Here is a 24,301-nt window from a genome sequence, read left to right as displayed (position 1 = left end):
CCTTTTGACACTGCTCTGGGTTCAATATTGGTGTACTGTGGTTCCCCAGTATTGGGAAAGGAAGGTAGAGCGACATGATATGGGTGCTTATTTTGGCACAATTTCAGATTGCCCACGGCCTCGGCATGAACCATAACGTCACATCCACTTACCCATCCCTTGCCACGTGCCTTGCACATTTTAAATGGAGTATAATATCTCGAATGTCCCCTACAAATTGCTGGATTTGTACAACAGTAATATCTGATACATCTGACAGGATGCCCACGGTTTTAAGCACTGCCCTTCTAGTTTAGTATTGCTCAGCCACCATGTGTGAATAGCTTCACCAACACACTTTTGTTTAACTGTAAATGGAGTATAATATCTTGCACCTCCTCTACAAATTGCTGGATTTGTATCACAGTAATATGGGATCACATCTGATGATAGAAAAGATCTGGCTGTATTCTGCAGTGCTAAAAAACAAATGGAGCAGTAAAATGTTGGACTGTATTGCTTTTTAAAGAAATAATCGGTATTAAGAGCAAAATAAAATTAGCCCTGATATCTAGTCCAATGGATATCTGTAACAGGAAACAGCTGCATACAGAACATGCAATTGACCCCATTGTGCAGTATACACTGTCCGGGAATTTGATGTTTCGCCCCCAGCAGTTCACCCCCAGCAGTTCGACCCCAGCAATTCGCCCCCGGGTACATTTTCGCCCCCACACATTTCATCCCCAGCATTTTGCCTCCATGATGTTTTGCCCCCGCACATCTCACCCCCGCACATATCGCCCCCAGTTCGAAATGTCCGGGGGCGAAACTTGCGGGGGCGAATCTTCCTGGGGGCAAAATGATAGGGGCGAAATGTGCGGGGGCGAAATGTACCTGGGGGCGAACAGATGGGGGCGAACTGCTGGAGGCAAATTGCTGGGGGCGAACTGCGTGGGGCGAAACTTGCTATAACCACACTGTCCACAAATGATATAGATATAGATATACTGTGACGAACGTAGGATTACCAGGTCTGATATAGACCCAATGATGCTATGCAGCCAGCCAAACACTGTAATGCCCACAACCAACATGGCTACGGCATTACAGTGAGTGGCAGGAAATCCCTGTATGTTAATTGGCTCTCTAAAGAGCTCCAAACATGTGGGGAGGGGACCTGAGCTCCAGTCTGAGCATCCCGGAAATATTCACTGAGTGACGGGCATCTTGAGCAGTGAGATGCTTGGGCGAGTACCGAGCAGTGGCAAGCATGCTCGCTCATCACTAGTGGTGTGTATGATGAGTGAAGGGAGGGGGGTGAAACATGTTTGCAGATATGGTTTTCCACACAGGAGTACATTTGACAAAATAATGATTGGTTTTCATACTACTGTGGCATAAAAAGCAGGCTACATTTCATTTTTTAATTCTTTTGTGCGGATATTCTTCTCCATGCAGGGGTTGACATGATAAAATATAAATTTGGTCTGTTACTGCCGTGCTACAAAAGTAGGCCACATCTGAGGTTGTAGTTCTTTTGCGTTGAGATTCTGCTATCCAAGGCTCGTTCACAGTAAAAATAATCTATTTTTTTCTATTACTACCGTGCTACATAAAGCAGGCCACATTTTATCTTTTAATTTTGTGCTAGTATTGTGCTCTAGCCAGGAGTCCACATTTCACAATATAAATTCTTTGTGCCAATAGCATGATCATGAAACCATGCCACATTTAAGCATTAATACAAAGAGAGAGAGAGCGCAAAGACCAATAGAGTTTCACCTGTAGACATAGGAATGAATAATAAAAAGGTGGTGCTCACCTGGTTTGGTTGTGTAAGGACACAACCACCATAACGTATAAAAAGCAGCTGCAGCGGATCTCCAATCGGTGTCCCACAGGACCAGAATAAATCCAAAGGCGGTGAAAGTAGAGATATACACGTCCGCACCGCTGAAAGATCCTCAAGTCAGGAACATGTAATAATATCCTTGTTTATTGGTAAATGCCTACGTGTTTCTGGGTGTTCCACACCCCTTCATCAGGGCACCAACAGATATATCAATGTATGCACTGAAACACTCCATTTATATACAGACAGCAAATGAAAAAAAGGGTTCAAAAAGGAAGAGCAGAAAAAAACCAAACATAACCTTTGCACCTGAGGCCGTGTGCAAAAGAGAGAAAAAAAAAAAAAGGGGGGGAAAAAGATAATGTTGTACAGAAATGTATAAATAATCAAAGGTATCAGTCAAATGGAGTAATTACATAAAAGCAATATTACTTACTAACAAGTAAGTGTACACATTAGGTAAGAACAAAATAAATATGTGTGTAACATTAAAAACTCTAATGAGAATACACCCATCAGATATCGTTCCATAAAGGGAGATGGAACTGGAAAGAACAAAATAAAATAAAATAAAAAGTACCCCCATATAAAATATAGCTAGTAGTATCCTCTGTCAACGGAGGAATAGTGCAAGGAACAGGTTATCTGACATATGTCATGTAGTGACGTGGAGACCTAATGTGTAGTGATAGAATCCTGAGAAAACGCCGCAATGTAGTACAAAGACTGCGGCTTAAATACAGGAGATACACAGACAGGTAGTGAATCACCTGACGTGCGGTGGCGTGGAAGGAGAGAGGTGTGTGATAGTAGCATCCAGCAGAGCGCTGCGATGCGGGTTCGAATTATACTACTCCCAAAAGGAAAAACATAAAAGAGGGAATATTTATAATAGCGTACATGATTTTAGAGGAACACCATATTTGTGTCAAAAAACTATGATAAATGTAAAACCAAGGATTTATGTGTATATATGTGAAAAGCAATATTATTTATAGATCTTGTGAATAACACAATAAAAAGGAATAGTAATACAATAAGGAAGTAATTATGAAAATAGAAAACTTATACATTAACTATAAAAAAACTTCAGAAACATCATTCAGACCAAAGGGCTTAAAAGTATTCAGTCTGTAAATCCAATAAATTTCCTTTCTGTTTAGTTCTTGGAGCCTATTAGGATAATTCTCGGGAATTTGATCAATAGGGCTGATTTTTAGATTCAGAAAATCTTTATTATGCACCATTGTGCAGTGTCTAGAAAGACCTTGTTTTAAAAACCCTTTAAGAACATTATGCCTATGGGAGTTGAGGCGTAGGTGGAGGGGCTGTATCGTTCTCCCCACATATTGGTAATTACAATTGCATTCTATCAGATAAATAACAAAGGTAGAATTGCAGGTGAGATATTTATTGATCTCAAAACTCTCCATATTAGTATTTGATTGAAAGTGAGTCAGACCATGCGTAATACTTTTACAGCATAGACAATTTTTGTTGCCACATTTAAAAACCCCTTTACAGGATGTTATAGGAGTCATACTGTTGTTCTTTGTCGTATCCCTTATCCTACTTGGAGCTATGATGTTTCTTAGTGTGGGGGCACGCCTAAAAGCAATACCCGGTTTTTTAGGCAAGATCTTTTTCAGCATGGGATCATCCAGAAGAATTTTCCAATTATCTTCTAGTATTTTTCGGATTTGTCCATGGGATTTGTTGTAGGAAGTTATGAAGTTCAAGGAATAATTACTCTCCTTGGCATTTTTAGTTTTTTCTTTACCTATCAATAGACTATCCCTATTTTCTATATTTAAAGCCTCCAGATATGCTTTTTTGATTAGATTATCGGGGTATCCTTGGTTTTTGAACCTGTTAATAAGAGTGCTAGATTGCACTGTAAAATCATCTTTGTGAGTACAATTCTTTCTAATCCTATAGCATTGGTTTCTAGGAATATTTTTTAGCCATTTAGAGTAATGGCCGCTTTTAAAATTAATATAGCTGTTTGTGTCAACATCTTTAAAATATGTTTTTGTGCAAATATTCTCTCCTATTGGAAATAATGTGAGATCCAAAAAATTGATAGTCTCAGGATTAACATAGGGTGTAAAAGAGAGACCCCAAAGGTTTCCATTCAGATGATTCTCTCTTTTGCACACGGCCTCAGGTGCAAAGGTTATGTTTGGTTTTTTTCTGCTCTTCCTTTTTGAACCCTTTTTTTCATTTGCTGTCTGTATATAAATGGAGTGTTTCAGTGCATACATTGATATATCTGTTGGTGCCCTAATGAAGGGGTGTGGAACACCCAGAAACACGTAGGCATTTACCAATAAACAAGGATATTATTACATGTTCCTGACTTGAGGATCTTTCAGCGGTGCGGACGTGTATATCTCTACTTTCACCGCCTTTACATTTAAGCATTAGACAGGGCTTGGAGCAGTATTTCTAGCTTAAAGTTTGATCAGTAACTGGTGGATAAGTGACAGGTGTAGGCCTGGTGCTCTGAGAGCTCTGCCAAATTCAGGCAACACATGAAGGATACCCAACATTTTCAAAAATTATGGGCAGATACCACTAAAGTGGCATCAATTTCTATTTATTTATTTAATTTACTTATATATCACCAATAATTCTACAGCGCTTTACAGACATTAGTGACACTGTCCCCATTAAGTCTCACAATCTAAATTTCCTATCAGTATGTTTTTGGAGTGTGGGAAGAAAAATGAGTACCTGGAGAAAACCCTCACAAACACATTGAGAACATACAAACTCCTTGCAGATGTTGTCCTTGGTGGGGTTGGAACCCAGGACCTCAGTACTGCAAGACTGCTTATATTTTTGCATTGATGACTCAATGTTCCCGGTGTTGGAATTCTATCACTGCGATGCACACTGTGTGCCTCACTGCTGTCTTGGGGAAAACCACTCTCAAGATTGTCTTCAAGCATGTTTTGATACTCCAGCATGGGCACGTCCCTTTGCAGGGTAGGAAGCCGAGAAATTGCTGTACCATCAAGTTAAGGATGCGAGCCATGCAAGGCACGTGTGAGGTTGCTCCGGCATAGGGCCGCCACAAGGTTTGCACCGTTATTGCACACGGCCTTCCATGGCACCAGGTTCATTTGAGACATCCATTGCTCAAACTCTGCATGGATAGCTGTCCACAACTCTTGATCTGTATGACTGCGATATCCAAGGCATATTAATTTAAGTACTGCCTGATTGCAGTCAGTGAGCTCTGGCTATGTAGTATGGAGGTGGGGGGTGAATTCTCTCTGCAGAGCTGGAACATGGGTCTCATTAAGGCAGGGGTTGAGGGTGCAGGTGGAGGCCCTAGAGGAGGAGGAGGCAGAAGCAGTGGAGGAATTGTTAGTTACAGAGGTTTGTCCCACAAGCCTTGGAGATTCCAAGACTTGGTGTCTATTGCTTTAGTTCTCCATTTCCTAGCGTGTAGTGGTTAAGTTCTCCAACCCTAGCTTTTTAGTAGTTTAGTTCTCCTGCTTCTAGCGGGTAGTGGTTTAGTTCTCCATCCCCAAGTGCCCTGCAAGGCTTGGGGATTCCAAGACTTGTGGAGCAGCCCATTCCATGCCTGCCCCAAGAGCCACCAGAGTCACCCAGTGCCCAGTCAGTGAGATATAATGCCCCTAGCCATACTTGCTTGTCCAGGTGTCAGTGGTGAAATGCACCCTAGCAGACATAGATTTTTTCTGGGAACGGGTGATGTCTGCAACATGCTGGTATAGCACAGGCACAGCTTTCTTAGAGAAGTAATGGCGACTGGACAACTGGTACTGGGTGACTGACGGCCATCAATTTTGGAAACCGTCTGTATCTACCAGGTGGAAAGGCAGCATTTACATGGCCAACAGATTGGAGATGGTGAAGTTCAAGCTCTTTGCTTTGGCATGTGTAGGATGAAACAATCTTTTACGTCACGTGACCACAACTGTGGAATTGAGGACTGGCTGCAGTGCTGAGAAAAGGTGGAGTAGGATGAACACGACAAGCTGCTGGACTGCGAAAGAGGTGCAGGCGGAGATGTTACGGTGGATTGAGAAAGATAGGGTGTGCTCGGTTTCTGAGATCAGTCAAAAACAACAGGCATGTCCACTTCCATAACAGCTGATGTGCTTTCACTCATCCCAACTGTAGCAGGTAAAAAATTGGAGGTTCTGCGGCCAGAGACCTGTGAGAGAACACTTGCCACAGTGACGGAGGAAGAAACATAACATGCGGTTGATGAGGCTGCCAGTGGTTGGCAAGGCCCGCTAGTCTGCATTTTAGCACAGTGAGATTCCAAGATTAAAGCATGTTGATTGCGCATGTGCCACTTCATGCATGTAGTAGTCAAATTATTGAATTTTTTTTACTCTACTCTGTCATTTTTAACAAAGTTGGCAAATACCATGAGTTGTCATTTTTTTTGCGGTCTCAAAGACCCAGGCTAGGCAATTGCAGACCCGCGAACACTGCTGGTCACTGTCAGAATTGGGGCTGAGGATGCAGTCCTTGTCTGTGCTGGAAGCTGCAATGTAACCTGCTCGTCTTCCTCCTCCACCTACTCTGCTGAGCTACTCAGCTGCATACCTCTGAGTTCACACCAAGTGGGATCTACAACCTCATTGTCATCCTCTGTTCTCCCACTCCTCTCCCTGAGAGTCACCCTTCTCTTCCTGCCCTGACAGCACAGTACTGTCCATGTGTGCCTCAAGTATCTGAGTCTCATGAGGATCACCTCCACTCCCAGGGTTAACATCTGACAAGGGTTTGAATTCTGCTCAGACCTTACTTCGTCCTGCCCTGGATCAAGCTGAAAAAAATTTGGGGCATTGCTGCACATGCTTTCCCCCTCTTCAGTCTATGAAGCTTTGGCTCAGACCTCTGATGCCCCAGAATAGAATGTGTAAACAGCTCTGCAGACTCGCCCATCTGTGCTTCCCCACAGTCATTTGGGCAGTTGGAGAGTTGTGACACAGGTGAAAACAAGGCTAATTGTGGTGCCACCTCTGAGGACTGTACTGTGTGTGATGTTAAGGTGGAGGAAGAGGAGCAGAGGCCACTTGATGCAGCGCTTGTCATCTACTGGAGCACATGCTCTTTCTGGCTCCATCTGCCAAGCATACCGCTGTGCGGCTGCCAAACAAAGGGAGTGAAGTAGCCCGTCGAGTAACAGAACAAAACAAACTTACTTCTCATATCATATGTGTCTCACAACCCTATACAGCTATTCAGTACTTTCAAGTCCCTCCTCTGTCCACCAGCTCCCCCTTCCTCTCCTCTCAACTCAGCTGAACACTTTGCCTCATTCTTCAAGCAGAAGGTTGACAACGTAGGGCAAAGCTTTTGCTTAAAGTCCCCACAGCCCCTCCTCATATCTACTCAACTCTCCTCCTCCAAAACCAGCTTCTCCACCATCATGAAAGATCATTTTTACTCTCCAAACCACATCTCACCACCTGTGAACTTGACTCAATACCGTCCCACCTCATTGCAAACCTTACCACAGTCTTCATCCCTAGCCGAAACCCACCTCTTCAACCTGTCACTGACAACTGGTGTCTTCCCCTCATGATTCAAGCATACCTCAATCACACCCATCCTCAAAAAGCCCTCCCTTGACCTATCCTCTGTGTCTAGCCATCACCCCATCTCACTTCTCCCCTATGCCTCCAAACTACTGGAACGCGTTCATTTTGAACAGTCCTAGCACCTCTCCTCCTGCTCCCTCTTTGACTGCTTACAATTTGGCTTCCGACCTCACCATTCCACTGAAACTTCCCTTACTAAAGTAATAAATGACATTCTAACTGCCAAATCTAAGCGACGCTAGTTTGTACTCCTCCTCCTGGACCCAGCATCTGTCTTCGACACAGTGGACCATTCCCTCTTACTACAGACTTTTTGATCTCTTGGCATTACCAATTTGGCCCTTTGTTGGATCTCCTCGTACCTAACAGACTGGACATTCAGTGTCTCCCACTCACACACCACCTCTTCACCTCGCCCCTATGTGTCAGTGTCAGCCAAGGTTCAGTTCTAGGACCCCTGCTCTTCTCCATCAACACCTTCGGTCTGGGACAGCTCATAGAGTCTCACGGCTTTCAGGATCATCTCTATGCTGATGACACACAGATCTACCTCTCTGGACCCGAAATCACCTCCTTACTAACCAGAATCCCACAATGTGTGTCCGCTATTTCATCTTTATTCTCTGCTAGATTTGTAAAACTTAACATGGATAAAACCAGATTCATCATCTTTCCATCATCTCATTCATCCCTCCTAACTTACCTATCCATCAAAGTCCATGGCTGCCCATTCTCCCCAGTCCTACAAGCTTGGATCTGACATTTGAAGGACAGATCAGAGTCAAGCCCTTTCCACTTGCTGCTGACTCCAACCCCAAAATATCTCCTGGATCCACACATTACTCAACCATGAATCTCCAAAAACACCAGTGCACACCCTCATCTCCCGCCTCAACTACTGCAACCTCCAGCTCTGTGGACTCCCTTCTAACACTTTTGCACCCCTCCAATCTATCCTAAACTCTGCTGACCGACTAATCCACCTGTCACACCACTATTCCCCAGCTTCTCACCTCTGTCAATCCCAGCACTGGCTCCCCTTTGCCCAGAGACTCCAGTTGAAAACCCTAAGTTTAGCATACAAAGCCATCCAAAATCTGTCTCCTCTATACATCTTTGACCTAGTCTCCCTGTACTTACCTGCATGCAACCTCCCATACTCACAAGATCTCCCTCTCTACTCCTCTCTTATCTCTTCTTGTCACAATTACATACAAGATTTGTCCCATGCATCTCCCCTACTGTCGAATTCTCTACCCTGATGAAGACCCACCTCTTCTGACAAGCTTACAACCTGCAGTAACCCTCGCTCCACCATACCACTGCACAACCAGCTCTACCCTGACCTACTATATCCTCACACATCCCTTGTAGATTTCTTGTGAGCCCTCACAGGCAGGATCATCTCTCCTCCTGTACCAGTCGGTGACCCCTTTTCACATGTAAAGCGCCATGGAATAAATGGCGATATAATAATTATACTATTTGTACTCTGGGTCAATTCATGACACTTTCCTGGTGTCTGCCCCTAAGTTGATGTGTTTTGGTAGCTTTTGGGCCCGTTTGAAGGTGTTGTGTATGCTTTTGGTTTTGCCTCCCATTGAATCCAATGGGGTTCGGAGAATGTTCGACTAATTAATCGGCAAATATTGCAAATTTGACCATCGGAAACTGAACATTGAGAGTAGAGATTAGCAAACATTTCAATGAATTCATCTAAGGGTGCAGTGATCATATTGACACCACTTATGGGTCCCAAAATTTTATGACATTGAGTAGCGAAGAAAAAAATAATTACATTTTTACCACACAAATTTTTTTTAACCCCAGATTTTACATTTTCACGTGGGAAAATGGCTAAAAATAGCGCCAAAATTTGTCACACAATTTCTGCTGAACATGGCAATACCCAATATACATATATACAGTAGTATTTAGCCACGTGGTGAGACTCGGGTGGGGGGGGGGCTGCAAAGCTTTATCAGACTCGTGGAGAACAAATTTTTGTAGAATAGTTTGCGGACTCCATATACAGAGATTTATAGGTGTAATGATGATTTTGATTCTATGTGTGTTTTTCAAAAATAATCAGCAGTGGATATTGCTGAGAGCGAATCTGTCATTGTAGTGCCTGTACATTGTAGTGCCCATACATTGTGCCCAGCTTGTGCTTCTGGAGACACAACCTCAAAATAAGCAAGCTCTCATCACTGCAGAAATGTGGGTGTTAAATGTGATTTAGTTACACAGGGGCTCAGAAGGAAGGGAAGGATTTGGATTTGTGAGTGCAGAATTTGCTGGATTTCTTTTCGGGGGTGAGGAGCCATGGCACTTTTCGAGAGCCAGAGCCTTTGTGCTTCCAGTAACATGGAAACCCCTATATTTCCATTATGAAATGACAGACCTGAGTGGGGACTTGTTCTCAATAAAAGCTTCAACTCAATCCACAAAAAAAAACATTTTACATATCGTTTGGGATCACATTTAACCCGCGCTCTACGCTGAGCACTTCCATCGGAGGTTCAATCCAAATCTCCAATTGACGTGATTCAGATGAAACCCCGGGAGCATCCATTCACATGAGGCAGCAGAGTTACTCTTGCATCTGTTCAATGTTGTCCTTTTCAGGTGTGTACAAAACTGTGGCTGGTCACCCATTTAAAAAGACAGACACCACCTGATCATAGGCCAGACAGCGTCCACAGTGACTCCATCTGCTTCATTATAGGGAATTTTTCTTTGGAAGTTCCGTCTAAACATGTATTTCAGAAATTTACATGGAAACCCCAGTGTAAGTGCTCAGTGTAGAGCACAGGATAAATGTGATCTGAGCCTTACTGCGATCTTTGAGAGGCAGAATGAACAAATCAACAGCAAGTAAAGAACTTGTTGTATTTATTTTTATACCGTTTTTCATGCAGTATTAGTGATTAGATTACTTTGTTTCAGGTGGGTGCGATTAAAGAGACACTAGATTTATATTTTATGTTTGGCTGTTATCACGCACTAAAAAACCCTTTTTAAAAGAAAAAAGGTTTTGCATCACCATATTTTGAGAGCTATAATTTTCCTATATATCTCCCGACAAAGTCATGTGAGGGTTTGTTTTTAGAGGGAAGAGTTGATGTTTTTACTGTTACCATTTTTGAGGCCATAACCTTTTTTGATCACTCTGTTGCGATTTTTGGGGGGCCGAATGAACAAAAACCAGCAATTCAGGATTTTTCTTTTTTTCTTTTTTAATGTTGTTCACAGTCTAGTAAAAGTCATAAGACAGCTTTATTCTTTGGGTCAGTACAATTACGGCGAGACCACATTTATATCCCTTCATGTTTTGTTGCATTCATATGATAAAAATTAATTTTTCAGAACAAAAAAAATATTTTTGCATGGCTATGTTCTGGGAACTATAACTTACAGTATTTCTCCTCTGATGGAGCTGTATGATGGTTTGCTTTTTTCAGGTGAAGATGGCATCTTCAGTGATGCTCTTATTTACATTCATCTTTTCGATCGCATTTTATTAAACTTTTTGTTCGGAGACCTAATGTAAAAACAGTTGTTTTTTTTATATATAGTATTCACTGAACAGGTTAACCAGTGTGACAGTTTTATACGTCTGGTTGTTCTGTATGTAGCAATAACAAATGTGTACTTTTCCTTGATAATTTTGGTTTTTACATATGTACTTATTGGTAGAACTTTTTTTGATCTTTATATTGTGATTTTCTTAATTTTTTCCTTTTTTTTTCCTTTTTTTCATTTTTTCCTTAGTCCCTTTATGGACTTTAACTTTTATTACTTTGATCACTGATATACTGATCCTGGCAGGGTCTTATAGGCCACCATAGCTGGCAGACACAGAGGTCGTAATTTGACTTCATTTTGCCATGGCAGCGATCAGGAGCCTGGCTGCCGATCGGACAGGATAAGGAACCCCCTTCCTCTGCTAGCCTTCTGGCTGTGACCATTGCTGGGCCCGAGAATGTCTTGCAAAATAGGATGTACTGGTACGTCCAATATCAGGAATTAGTTAAATTATGTTTGAGTTTGATAGGGAAGATAGTCAGTCAATATTTAAAAAAAAACAAATCAAAAACAGCAATAAAAGTTCACTGTTTTTGCAACTGTTTGACTAATTGCATTTAACAATCAGACATCATAACAATACTGCTGGCTGTGCTGCAAATTGACTGTGGGTGTACCTATATAGAAAACTTTTTATGTAAGGTCAAGCATTTTTTGGTAAGGTTGGTAGAATTGAAAACCAAAAATATCTTCTTCTCCCAAAAAAAATTAAAGGCGTGCAAAAATGAATAAACAATTGCACACGTTTTACTTTTTGTCTAACTATTTCAATATTTAATTTTGACAACTGTACAACACTCATCTATACTGGGCATCTTTGAGCAGTGTTTCAATCTCCTGGTATTAGTTTTTATATGGTCCTTTTTAGCCAGAGAGAATTCAAGTGCTTTAACCCTAAATTTGTATATAAATTATAGTAAATCTTGACATTTAACTGTGCAGGTCTGTTTTTCCACATCTATTTAAATTGTAAAATTGGAGAAACATACACACCACACTGATATGGGCAGACTGTTGTTGATTTATCCTACTTGTCTCTCATATTAACCCCTTCACGACCTTTGATGTATCAATAAGTCATGGCGATCACCTGTGCACAGGAGCCGAGCGGGCACGATCGCTGCCAGGTGTCAACTGATTCTGACAACTGACACATGGCACTCAATGCCAGGAGTGGTGCTGCACCGCTCCCGGCACTTTAACCTCCTAAATGCTGAGGTCGAAATCGATGGCAGCATTTAGAGAGCAGTCAGAGGGAGGAAGCCCCCTCTGCCCTTGAATCGGCATCCCCGCAATATCATAACGAGGGTTCAATCGGTGCTATGGTGGACCGATGTGGAAAAAAAAAAGTGAATTTAAAATAAATCAAAAATAAATAAAACAAAAATTATACCCATAATTATTTTGCTTTTATGAAAAAAAATAAATTAAAAAAGTACACATGATATCGCCACGTCTGGAACGACCAGACCTATCAAACTTTGTTTTCAACCACATATGGGGCATCTGAACTCAGGAGAAATTGCACAACAAATTTTGGGTTCCATTTTCTCCTGCTATCCTCATGAAAATGAAAAAAATTGGAGGTTAAAACATTTTTGTGAGGAAAATATATTTTTTCATTTTCACAGACCAATGTATTAAAATTCTATGAAGCACCTGTGGTTTCAAGGTGCTCACCACAATCTAGATAAATTCCTTGAGGGGTCTAGTTTCTAAAATGGGGTTAATTGTGGGGGTTTTCTACTGTTTGGACACATCAGGGGCTCTCCAAATGTGACATCTGCAGACCATTCCATCACAGTCTGCATTCCAAAACATCACTCCTTCCTTTCTAAGCCCTGCCTTATGCCCAAACAGTAGTTTTCCCCTAAATATGGGGTACGAGAGTACTCAAGAGAAATTTCATAGCACATTTCGGGAATGTGATTTCTTTATTTTCACGGCTCAACGTTATAAACTTCTGTGAAGCACCTGGGGTTTCAAGGTGCTCACCATACATTTAGAAAACTTCCGAGGGGTCTAGTTTCCAGAATGGTGTCACTTGTGTGGGGTTTCCACTGTTTAGGCCCACTAGAGGCTCTTAAAACATGACATAGCATTCGCTAATTATTCCAGCAAATTTTGCGTTCAAAAAGTCAAATGGCGCTCCTTCCCTTCAGAGCCCTGCTGTGCTGCCGTTTTTCACATATGGGGTATCTGCATACTCAGGAGAAATTGAACAACAAATTGTATTGCACAATTTCTCCTATTACCCTTGTGAAATTGCAAAATTTGGGGCTAAAAAATACTTTGTGGGAAAAATGTGATTGGGGTATCAGCGTGCTAAATAAAAATTGCACAACAAATTTTGGGGTCCATTTTCTCCTTTTACCATTGAAGAAGTAAAAAAATTGGGTCTAAAGTAACATTTGAAAAAAAAAGTTAAATGTTTAATTTTTTCCTTCCACATTTCATTAATTCTTCTGAAGCACCAGAAGAGTTAATAAACTTGTGGTTTTGAGCACCTTGAGGGGTGCAGTTGTTAGAATGGAGTCACATTTTGGTATTTTCTGTCATATAGACCCCTCAAAGTCACTTCAAATGTGATGTGGTCCCTAAAAAAATTTAAATTTTGTTGGAAAAATGAGAAATTGGTCAAATTTTAACCCTTATAACTTCGTAAGCTTACACTCGCACTATTAATGGCAAAAGGGTAATAAAAAGGAGATTAGAACCGTGGAACCGTGGAAGAGGAATACCACAGTTCTATTTCTCTGGCCTACACAAGACTCTTTTAAACAGATATATTGGTGTCTGAACAGTCAGCGATTGCAAAAAGAACTTCGGCACTCTGGAGTGCCGAAGTTCTTTTTGCAATTGAGATTACTTTTTTCTTCAGAGCACCCGAATAGACCAGTGAGCGACCCCTCTCTTTTTTCTATGAACAGTCAGCGAGACACTGAAAATGTTTTTTTTATGGAAAAAAGACAAAAAAGACAAAAAAATGGATAATACAGAGATTTGAACCATGGAACAGCAAAACCACAGTTATAATTTCCTAGTGTATACCAGACTTGTTAAAATAGATACAGTCCAGACCAAAAGTTTGGACACACCTTCTCATTTAAAGATTTTTCTGTATTTTCATGACTATGAAAATTGTACATTCACACTGAAGGCATCAAAACTATGAATTAACACATGTGGAATTATATACTTAACAAAAAAGTGTGAAACAACTGAAAATATGTCTTATATTCTAGGTTCTTCTAAGTAGCCACCTTTTGCTTTGATGACTGCTTTGCACACTCTTGGCATTCTCTTGATGAGCTTCAAGAGGTAGTCACCGGAAATGGTTTTCACTTCACAGGTGTGCCCTGTCAGGTTTAATAAGTGGGATTTCTTGCCTTATAAATGGGGTTGGGACCATCAGTTGTGTTGTGCAGAAGTCAGGTGGATACACAACTGATAGTCCTACTGAATAGACTGTTAGAATTTGTATTATGGCAAGAAAAAAGCAGCTAAGTAAAGAAAAATGAGTGGCCATCATTACTTTAAGAAATGAAGGTCAGTCAGTCCGAAAAATTGGGCAAACTTTGAAAGTGTCCCCAAGTGCAGTTGCAAAAACCATCAAGCGCTGCAAAGAAACTGGTTCACATGAGGGCCGCCTCAGGAAACGAAGACCAAGAGTCACCTCTGCTTCTGAGGATAAGTTTATCCGAGTCACCAGCCTCAGAAATCACAGGTTAACAGCAGCTCAGATTAGAGACCAGGTCAATGCCACACAGAGTCCTAGCAGCAGACACATCTCTACAACAACTGTTAAGAGGAGACTTTGTGCAGCAGGCCTTCATGGTAAAATAGCTGCTAGGAAACCACTGCTAAGGACAGGCAACAAGCAGAAAAGACTTGTTTGGGCTAAAGAACACAAGGAATGGACATTAGATGAGTGGAAATATGTGCTTTGGTCTGATGAGTCCAAATTTGAGATCTTTGGTTCCAACCACCATGTCTTTATGCGAATGCATGGAGAATGAGGTGTGATGGTGTGGGGGTGCTTTGCTGGTGACTAGAGATGAGCATTGTTCGACTCGAACTGTTCGCCAATCTCAAATTCGAGCTGTTTTGGGCGGTGTTCGAGCCGTTCGGCGAACACGAACGATTTGAAAAAATTCGGCTGTTCGAGGTTATGTTCGATTACTGTTCGTGCACCAAAATAATAACTCGATTTTTTCTCAGTAATGCTGAAAATTAATGTTAATACGCAGTTTGAGTGTACAGTGGGACGGGGGGAGCGGCGGGGGGAGGGGCAGGGGATGGATCTCTGCAGGAATAATCAAGATCTCCATTTTTTTTTCTCTTTACCGCATTTACAGTGGGGAGGTGCAGTCTGTCAGCCTATCAGCAGCGCACACACGGAGCGAAGTGCTTTTTTTCACACAAGCATGGGCATGTGTCATTGGCAGTGTACAGTACAGACCAAAAGTTTGGACACACCTTCTCATTTAAAGATTTTTCTGTATTTTCATGACTATGAAAATTGTACATTCGCACTGAAGGCATCAAAACTATGAATTGACACATGTGGAATTATATACTTAACAAAAAAGTGTGAAACAACTGAAAATATGTCTTATATTCTAGGTTCTTCAAAGTAGCCACCTTTTGCTTTGATGACTGCTTTGCACACTCTTGGCATTCTCTTGATGAGCTTCAAGAGGTAGTCACCGGAAATGGTTTTCACTTCACAGGTGTGCCCTGTCAGGTTTAATAAGTGGGATTTCTTGCCTTATAAATGGTGTTGGGACCATCAGTTGTGTTGTGCAGAAGTCAGGTGGATACACAGCTGATAGTCCTACTGAATAGACTATTAGAATTTGTATTATGGCAAGAAAAAAGCAGCTAAGAAAAGAAAAACGAGTGGCCATCATTACTTTAAGAAATGAAGGTCAGTCAGTCCGAAAAATTGGGAAAACTTTAAATGTGTCCCCAAGTGCAGTTGCAAAAACCATCAAGCGCTACAAAGAAACTGGCTCACATGAGGACCGCCCCAGGAAAGGAAGACCAAGAGTCACCTCTGCTTCTGAGGATAAGTTTATCCGAGTCACCAGCCTCAGAAATTGCAGGTTAACAGCAGCTCAGATTAGAGACCAGGTCAATACCACACAGAGTTCTAGACGTAGACACATCTCTACAACAACTGTTAAGAGGAGACTTTGTGCAGCAGGCCTTCATGGTAAAATAGCTGCTAGGAAACCACTGCTAAGGACAGGCAACAAGCAGGAGAGACTTGTTTGGGCTAAAGAACACAAGGAATGGACATTAGACCAGTAGAAATCTGTGCTTTGGTCTGATGAGTCCAAATTTGAGATCTTTGGTTCCAACCACCATGTCTTTGTGCGATGCAGAAAAGGTGAACGGATGGACTCTACATGCCTGGTTCCCACTGTGAAGCATGGAGGAGGAGGTGTGATTGTGTAGGGGTGCTTTGCTGGTGACACTGTTGGGAATTTATTCAAAATTGAAGGCATACTGAACCAGCATGGCTACCACAGCATCTTGCAGCGGCATGCTATTCCATCCGGTTTGCGTTTAGTTGGACCATCATTTATTCTTCAACAGGACAATGACCCCAAACACACCTCCAGGCTGTGTAAGGGCTATTTGACCAAGAAGGAGAGTGATGGGGTGCTACGCCAGATGATCTGGCCTCCACAGTCACCAGACCTGAACCCAATCAAGATGGTTTGGGGTGAGCTGGACCGCAGAGTGAAGTCAAAAGGGCCAACAAGTGCTAAGCATCTCTGGGAACTCCTTCAAGATTGTTGGAAGACAATTTCCGGTGACTACCTCTTGAAGCTTATCAAGAGAATGCCAAGAATGAGCAAAGCAATCATCAAAGCAAAAGGTGGCTACTTTGAAGAACCTAGAATATAAGACATATTTTCAGTTGTTTCACACTTTTTTGTTAAGTATATAATTCCACATGTGTTAATTCATAGTTTTGATGCCTTCAGTGTGAATGTACAATTTTCATAGTCATGAAAATACAGAAAAATCTTTAAATGAGAAGGTGTGTTCAAACTTTTGGTCTGTACTGTATGTCACATGTCCTTGCCCTATAAGACCCAGCCATTTTCCCCGTCGCCACCATTTTCTCACTGCTGCAGCTGCGTGTTAGACGGCACCACTGTTGCTGTGTGCGCTATACCTTGTTAATTTAATGCCAATTTTCGCACAAATCTACAGATAGCTTGGGAGTAGGGAATAGTTGTGATTGCAGTCCTTTTAAGGACTAGGTTACAGCATTTCCTACGACTTTTATCAGGCAGGTCTGTGCTCTTAAATAGATAGGTTGGGAGTAAAGACTAATTGTAATTGCAGTCCTTTTCAGGACTAAGTTAGATCAGTTCCTATCAGTTTTTGCCAGGCAGGTCTGTGCCAGTGCTGTGCAAGTTTTTTTCACAGCATTTGGCTAAATCTAGCAAAGCTAATCCTTTTTGGCCTATTGCAGAGTGTGTTAGTCAGTGGAGTAGCCTATCTGTGTTGCAAGCTACACCACCTGTGTATAGAATACCAATTTTTTTACTGCACCTAGTGAAGTAAAACCTTTTGGGCATAGCATCATTCTATTAGTCCATCTATACTGACCTCCATCAGGTTGCAAATTAAAAATAATTTTTATCTGCATCTAGCTCTGAAAAAATATTTGGCCTTCTAGCAGTGTGTGGGACTTGTTCTATTAGTCCATCTATACTGACCTCCATCAGGTTGCAAATTGAATATAATTTTTTTCTGCATCTAGCTCTGAAAAAATATTTGGCCTTCTAGCAGTGTGTGGGACTTGTTCTATTAGTCCATCTATACTGACCTCCATCAGGTTGCAAATTGAATATAATTTTTTTCTGCATCTAGCTCTGAAAAAATATTTGGGCTTCTAGCAGAGTGTGGGACTTGTTCTATTAGTCCATCTATACTGACCTCCATCAGGTTGTAAATTAAAAATTATTTTTATCTGCATCTAGCTCTGAAAAAATATTTGGCCTTCTAGCAGTGTGTGGGACTTGTTCTATTAATCCATCTATACTGACCTCCATCAGGTTGCAAATTAAAAATAATATTTATCTGCATCTAGCTCTGAAAAATATTTGGCCTTCTAGCAGTGTGTGGGACTTGTTCTATTAGTCCATCTATACTGACCTCCATCAGGTTGCAAATTAAAAATAATTTTTATCTGCATCTAGCTCTGAAAAAATATTTGGCCTTCTAGCAGTGTGTGGGACTTGTTCTATTAGTCCATCTATACTGACCTCCATCAGGTTGCAAATTAAATATAATTTTTTTCTGCATCTAACCCAGACAATAGTTTTGGCCTAATACCACAGTTTGGCCACTCAGCTCTGCTTGGTTCCCATCCATTGTTTTTTTGTGCAAACAACTCCAGAGTTGTGAATTAGTTAACCACCAAAATGAGTGGAAAAAGGCCTGCTGCTGGTGGAAAGGGGAATAGGCGTGTTGGGAAGGGGAAAAAAGGTTGTGTCCGTTGGGTAAGTGTTAAAGCAACAGTAACATCTGCAGAAGAAAGACCATCTTCCAGCCAAACTAAAATGTCTACTTCTTTTAGCGTACAATGTGATAAGATCCCTTTCTTATGGCCACGCCAATCGCTACAAATTCCAGATGAGGCACAAAAGCAGCAGGTGCTTCAACAGATATCAAGTGCTCCTTTAAGTGGGCTCTCTTCCACATCAACTTCAACATCACAAATACTCCAGTCCTCAGAGGTGTCACCCCAATCACACTTGCATCCTCACAGCTCCCAAATCTCCAGCTGCCCGTCAAAGTATGAGGTAGAACAGATGGTTGAGTCTGCAGAGCTGTTTACTCATACTATAGCCTGGGAATCAGAGGTCGGCTCCAGCGCTTCTGTGAATCCAGACGAGGAAATGATCTGAACTGATGCCCAGAATCTTTATGAGTCGGATCCAGGACCAGACGCAGAAGGTTCTGACCATAATGTAGACCCTCATTCCCAAACTGTAACTCCTGTTGGTGGAGACAATGAGGAAGACGATGATGAGACTCAAATACCTGATTGGAGCGACAACTTTAGTTTTTTGTCAGGGCAGGAACAGGTTGGCTCTGAGGACGACGGGTGTGATAACACACAGGGTGATGATGATGAGGTTGGAGATCCCACTTACTGTCAACCCACAGTCAGCCAAGAGATGAGGTCAGCAGAGGAGGTGGAGGAGGATGCTAGTGACGACGAGGTCAGGTTGCGCCTTCCTGGACAGAGACGTAGTACTGGAAGCACGTCAACAACTGCATCCTCAAACACAACTCTGCCTCTGACCACAAGTCGTGGTGGCTCTTCAGGTCACATGGGTGCTAAGCCTTGCATAGCCTGGGCATTTTTTCAGATCGATAAAGATGACCCAACTCGTGTTATCTGTAACATTTGTCAACAAAAGCTAAGTAGAGGCCAAAAAATACATAGTTTGCGTACTTCATGCATGAACCGGCACATGCACATGAAGCATAAGTTGCAGTGGGAAGCTCACTGTGCTACAATGCGGCCTAGCCGGCCGGGCCAACCACCGTCTGCCACATCTTGTGCATCTGCGGCCTCTTCATCCTCTGTGACTGGGGGGACAGCAGTCACACCTGTTTTGGTACGCAGACCTGCCACCTCTTTACCCGCAACAGCCAGCGTGATTAGCAGGTCATCATTTTCTTTGGAGGTGGTAACACCAGCTGGTTTTGAGCGCTGTCCGACATCGATAGCACCACCTTTGGATCAAGGCAACCTAACATGTCCGCCTGCATCTTCCTCACAGACCGGCAGTTTGCCGTGGACACCCTTATCAACCCCGTCTAAGCACAACAGCCAGCCCTCGGTCCCTCAGATGTGGACAAGTAAAAGACCATTTCCTCCTAGCCATGAGAAAGCTAAGAGGTTGAATTTCACCATCTGCAAGCTCTTGGCTACAGAAATGCTGCCTTTCCGCCTGGTGGACACAGAGGATTTTCGAGACCTTATGTCCGTCGCAGTGCCCCAGTACCAGATGCCCAGTCGGCACTACTTCTCAAAGAAAGGTGTGCCTGCGCTCCACCAGCATGTCGCACACAACATCACCGCTTCTTTGAGAAACTCTGTGTGTGACAGGGTACATTTCACCACAGACACTTGGACGAGTAGGCATGGACAGGGGCGTTACATGTCACTGACTGGGCACTGGGTAACTATGGTGACAGCAGGACAAGGGGCTGCTGTCCAAGTCTTGCCGTCCCCATGAGTTGTGCGTCAATCCTCTTTATCTCAAAGTTCCTCCACTGCTTCTGCCTCCTCAACCTCCTCTCGGTCCTCCACCTGCACCCAAAGCATGTCTGGTCATGCCACAAGCTTTCTAACTGTGCAGAAGGGATCCTGCACACCTCCTTACTATGCTGGCAGTAGGGCTCATCGTCATCAGGCGGTTTTTACTTTGAAATGTCTGGGAAATGTGAGTCACACAGCTGAGGAGTTGTGGTCAGCTCTGGAGAACCAATTTCATGAATGGTTGTCTCCACTGGACCTGAAACCAGGGAAGGCCGTGTGCGACAATGCTGCAAACCTGGGTGCGGCCCTTCGCCGGGGCAATGTCACACACGTGCCTTGTATGGCTCACGTGTTGAACCTGGTTGTCCAGCAATTTTTAGCCCACTATCCCGGACTAGATGGCCTTCTGCAGAGGGCACGGTCGCTGTGTGCTCACTTCCGACGTTCGCATCCCACAGCTCAGTGACTTACATCTCTACAGAAGTCGTTGGGCCTGCCACTTCACCGGCTAAAATGCGATGTGCCTACCCGGTTGAATTCAACTCTGCACATGTTGCAGCGACTGTGGCAGCACCGACAAGCCCTGGTGCAATACGTTCTGACGCATAGCCTGGGCCAACGAGATCCAGAGGTGGGGCAAATCACGCTGGAGGAGTGGTCTCAGATCAGGGACCTATGCACCCTTCTGAACAGTTTTGAAATGGCGACGAAGATGTTTAGTGCTGACGATGCCATTATCAGCATGACTATTCCGGTGATTTACATGCTGGAGCACATGCTAAACAGAATTCGGAGTCAGGTGGCGGCACAAGAGGAGGTGGAGGAAGTAGAGGAGGAGGAGTTGTATGCGGAAGGGCTAACATCTGCAAGGTCCAGACGGTCGGCAGCACCAAGGCGGCAGACATGTGAGGGTGGGGGGGATGGTTTTACCAGGGCGCATGGTAGCAGCCAAACTAGTAAGGAAGGTGCAGGAGCCCAGGAAGAAGTGAAGGACGAACTGATGGAAGACTCATCAGATGAGGGAGACCTTGATCACATTTCTGTTGTGCGAGGTTGGGGGGAGAGGACAGAGGAAGGAAGCATGATTGTTACCTCGCCACCAACACAACAGGGACTTGGTACTCCTGGATGCGCAAGACACATGAGTGCCTTCTTGCTGCACTGCCTGCAACATAACCCTCGAATTGTGAGAATTAGAAATAATCCTGACTACTGGGTTGCCACACTGTTAGATCCCCGGTGCAAAAGTAAATTTGCAGAAATTATTCCTGCCATAGAAAGGGATGCACGCATGCAGGAGTATCAGAAGAGACTGTTGCAGAACCTTACATGTGCTCTTCCACAAAACACCAGTGGTGCACTTAGTGAATCTCACAGTTCCAACTTGCCAACCGTGGGACCGTCGAGTGTTCAGCACTCAAACCGTAACAGAAACACAGTATCTGCTGGTAACATCAATTTTGCGGAATCATTTCACCACTTTTTTAGCCTATCCTTTGCAAGGCCACAGGAGACAAGAAGTCTGACACATAGTCAACGCCTAGAGACGATGGTACAGGAGTATCTCCAAGTGAACATTGAAGCCATGACTGTGTCACTGGACCCTGGCTCTTTTTGGGCTTCCAATCTGGATAAATGGCCGGAGCTCGCCACTTACGCCTTGGAGATCTTGTCATGCCCCGCAGCCAGCGTTCTGTCTGAACGTGTGTTCAGCGCTGCTGGTGGTGTGCTGACAGATAAGCGCACGCGGCTCTCCACTGATAATGTAGACAGACTCACGTTCATAAAGATGAACAAATCATGGATCCGAAATGACTTTTCTACCCCTGTGTCATCCTGGGGAGAGTAAAAGCTTGATGATTGGTTAAAATCACCTCACCAACCGTTTTAAGCTTTCAAATTACTAATCATGTTTATCTGTATCTTGGCTGGAAAATAATTTGGGCTTTGTAGCAGTGTGCAGTACTGAGTACTGATTCTATTAGGCCATCTATACTAAGCTCCGCCAGATTTAAAATTAATAATAATTTTTAGCTGCATCTAGCCCGGAAAATAATTTTGGGGCTCCGAGATGCGCAAGACACATAAGTGCCTTCTTGCTGCACTACCTGCAACATGACCCTCAGATTGTCAGAATTCGAAGTAATCCTGACTACTGAGTTGCCAAACTCTTAGATCCCCCACACTCTTCGATCAACCTTTTCATTTTAATAAAGACCAAAAAAATGGTCATTTTTGAAATTATAAGCATTAGCAGGTAATTAGAAACTGAAATCAAACAGTTTTCAACTCAAAACTTTATTCCAGGTTATGTTACATTTGCACATAGGACCCCTTGTTCGAAAGGAGCTTCTGAACTCTCTCGTCTATTGAATTTGTCAGGTTTTGGATGGTTTCTGCTTCAATTGTTTTGCATGAGAACAGAATACACTCCCAGAGCTGTTGCTTAGATGTGAACTGCCTCCAGCCATCATAGACACTCCTTTTGATGATGCTTCAGAGGTTCTGAATGGGGTAGAGGTCAGGGGAGCATGGTGGTCACACCACAAGTTTGTCCCCTTTTATGCCCATATCCGCCAGAGATGCAGATGTGTTATGTGCAGCATGAGACGGTGCATTATCATGCATGAAAATGATGTTGCTTTGGAATACACGGTTCTTCTTCTTGAACCATGGCACGAAGTGCTGTTTGAGAAACTCCACATACATTATGAAGTTCATCTTTACCCCTTCAGGGATCCTAAAGGGGCCGACAATCTCTCTCCCCATGATTCCAGCCCAAAACATTACTCCACCTCCTCCTTGTTGGCGCTGTAGCCGTGTTTACGTGGGGTGTCCATCAACCAGCCATCCTCCACTCCATCCATGCGGACTATCGAGCGTTGCACGGCACTCATCCATGAACAAAACAGTTTTGAAGTCAGTCTTCATGTATTGTTTGGCCCACTGGAGCCGTTTCTGCTTGTGTTCAGTGGATAGAGGAGGTCGACAGGATGGCTTACGCACAGCTGCAAACCTCTGAAGGACCCTACATCTTGTTGCTCGGGGGACGTTGGAGGCACCAGCAGCTACAAAAACTTGTCTGCTGCTATGACAAGGCTTTTTTGCCGCTGCTCTTTTAACCTGACGTAATTGCCTGTAGGAAACAGTCCTCAATTTTCCCTTATCAGCACGCACACGTGTGTACTGTGAATCAGCTACATACTTCTTGATTGCCAAGACACTTCATCCTGATCATCGCACAATGTTGATTGTAGTCATGCCTTGACCTAAACACTCCTCAATTTGTTGCTTCTCAGCAGCCGACACATCCTTTTTCTTTCCCATTTTGGCAGAAAATGTAGGCTGCTTAATAATGTGGCACAGCCTTCTTAAGTAGAGATGAGCGCTGTTCTACTCGAACTGTTCGCCAATCTCAAATTCGAGCTGTTTTGGGCGGTGTTCGAGCCGTTCGGCGAACACGAACAATTTGAGAAAAATTCGGCTGTTCAAGGTTATGTTCGATAACTGTTCGTGCACCAAAATCATAACTGGATTTTTTCTCAGTAATGATGAAAATTAATGTTAATACGCAGTTTGAGTGTACAGCGGGGTGGGGGGAGGGGCAGGGGATGGATCTCTGGAGGAACAATGAAGATCTCCATTTTTTTTTCTCTTTCCCGCATTTGCAGTGGGGAGGTGCAATCTGTCAGCCTATCAGCAGCGCACACACGGAGCGAAGTGCTTTTTTTCACACAAGCAAGGGCATGTGTCATTGGCAGTGTATGTCACATGTCCTTGCCCTATAAGACCAAGCCATTTTCCCCGTCGCCACCATTTTCTCACTGCTGCAGCTGCGTGTTAGACGGCACCGCTGTTGCTGTGTGCGCTATACCTTGTTAATTTCAAGCCAATTTTCGCACAAATATACAGATAGCTTGGGAGTAGGGAATAGTTGTGATTGCAGTCCTTTTAAGGACTAGGTTACAGCATTTCCTACGA

The sequence above is a fragment of the Phyllobates terribilis genome, unplaced genomic scaffold (assembly GCF_046119375.1).
Source record: "Phyllobates terribilis strain yellow unplaced genomic scaffold, ASM4611937v1 Scaffold_10__3_contigs__length_209671492, whole genome shotgun sequence".
Lineage (NCBI taxonomy): Eukaryota > Metazoa > Chordata > Amphibia > Anura > Dendrobatidae > Phyllobates > Phyllobates terribilis.
Note: the sequence above shows the minus strand (reverse complement) of the source record.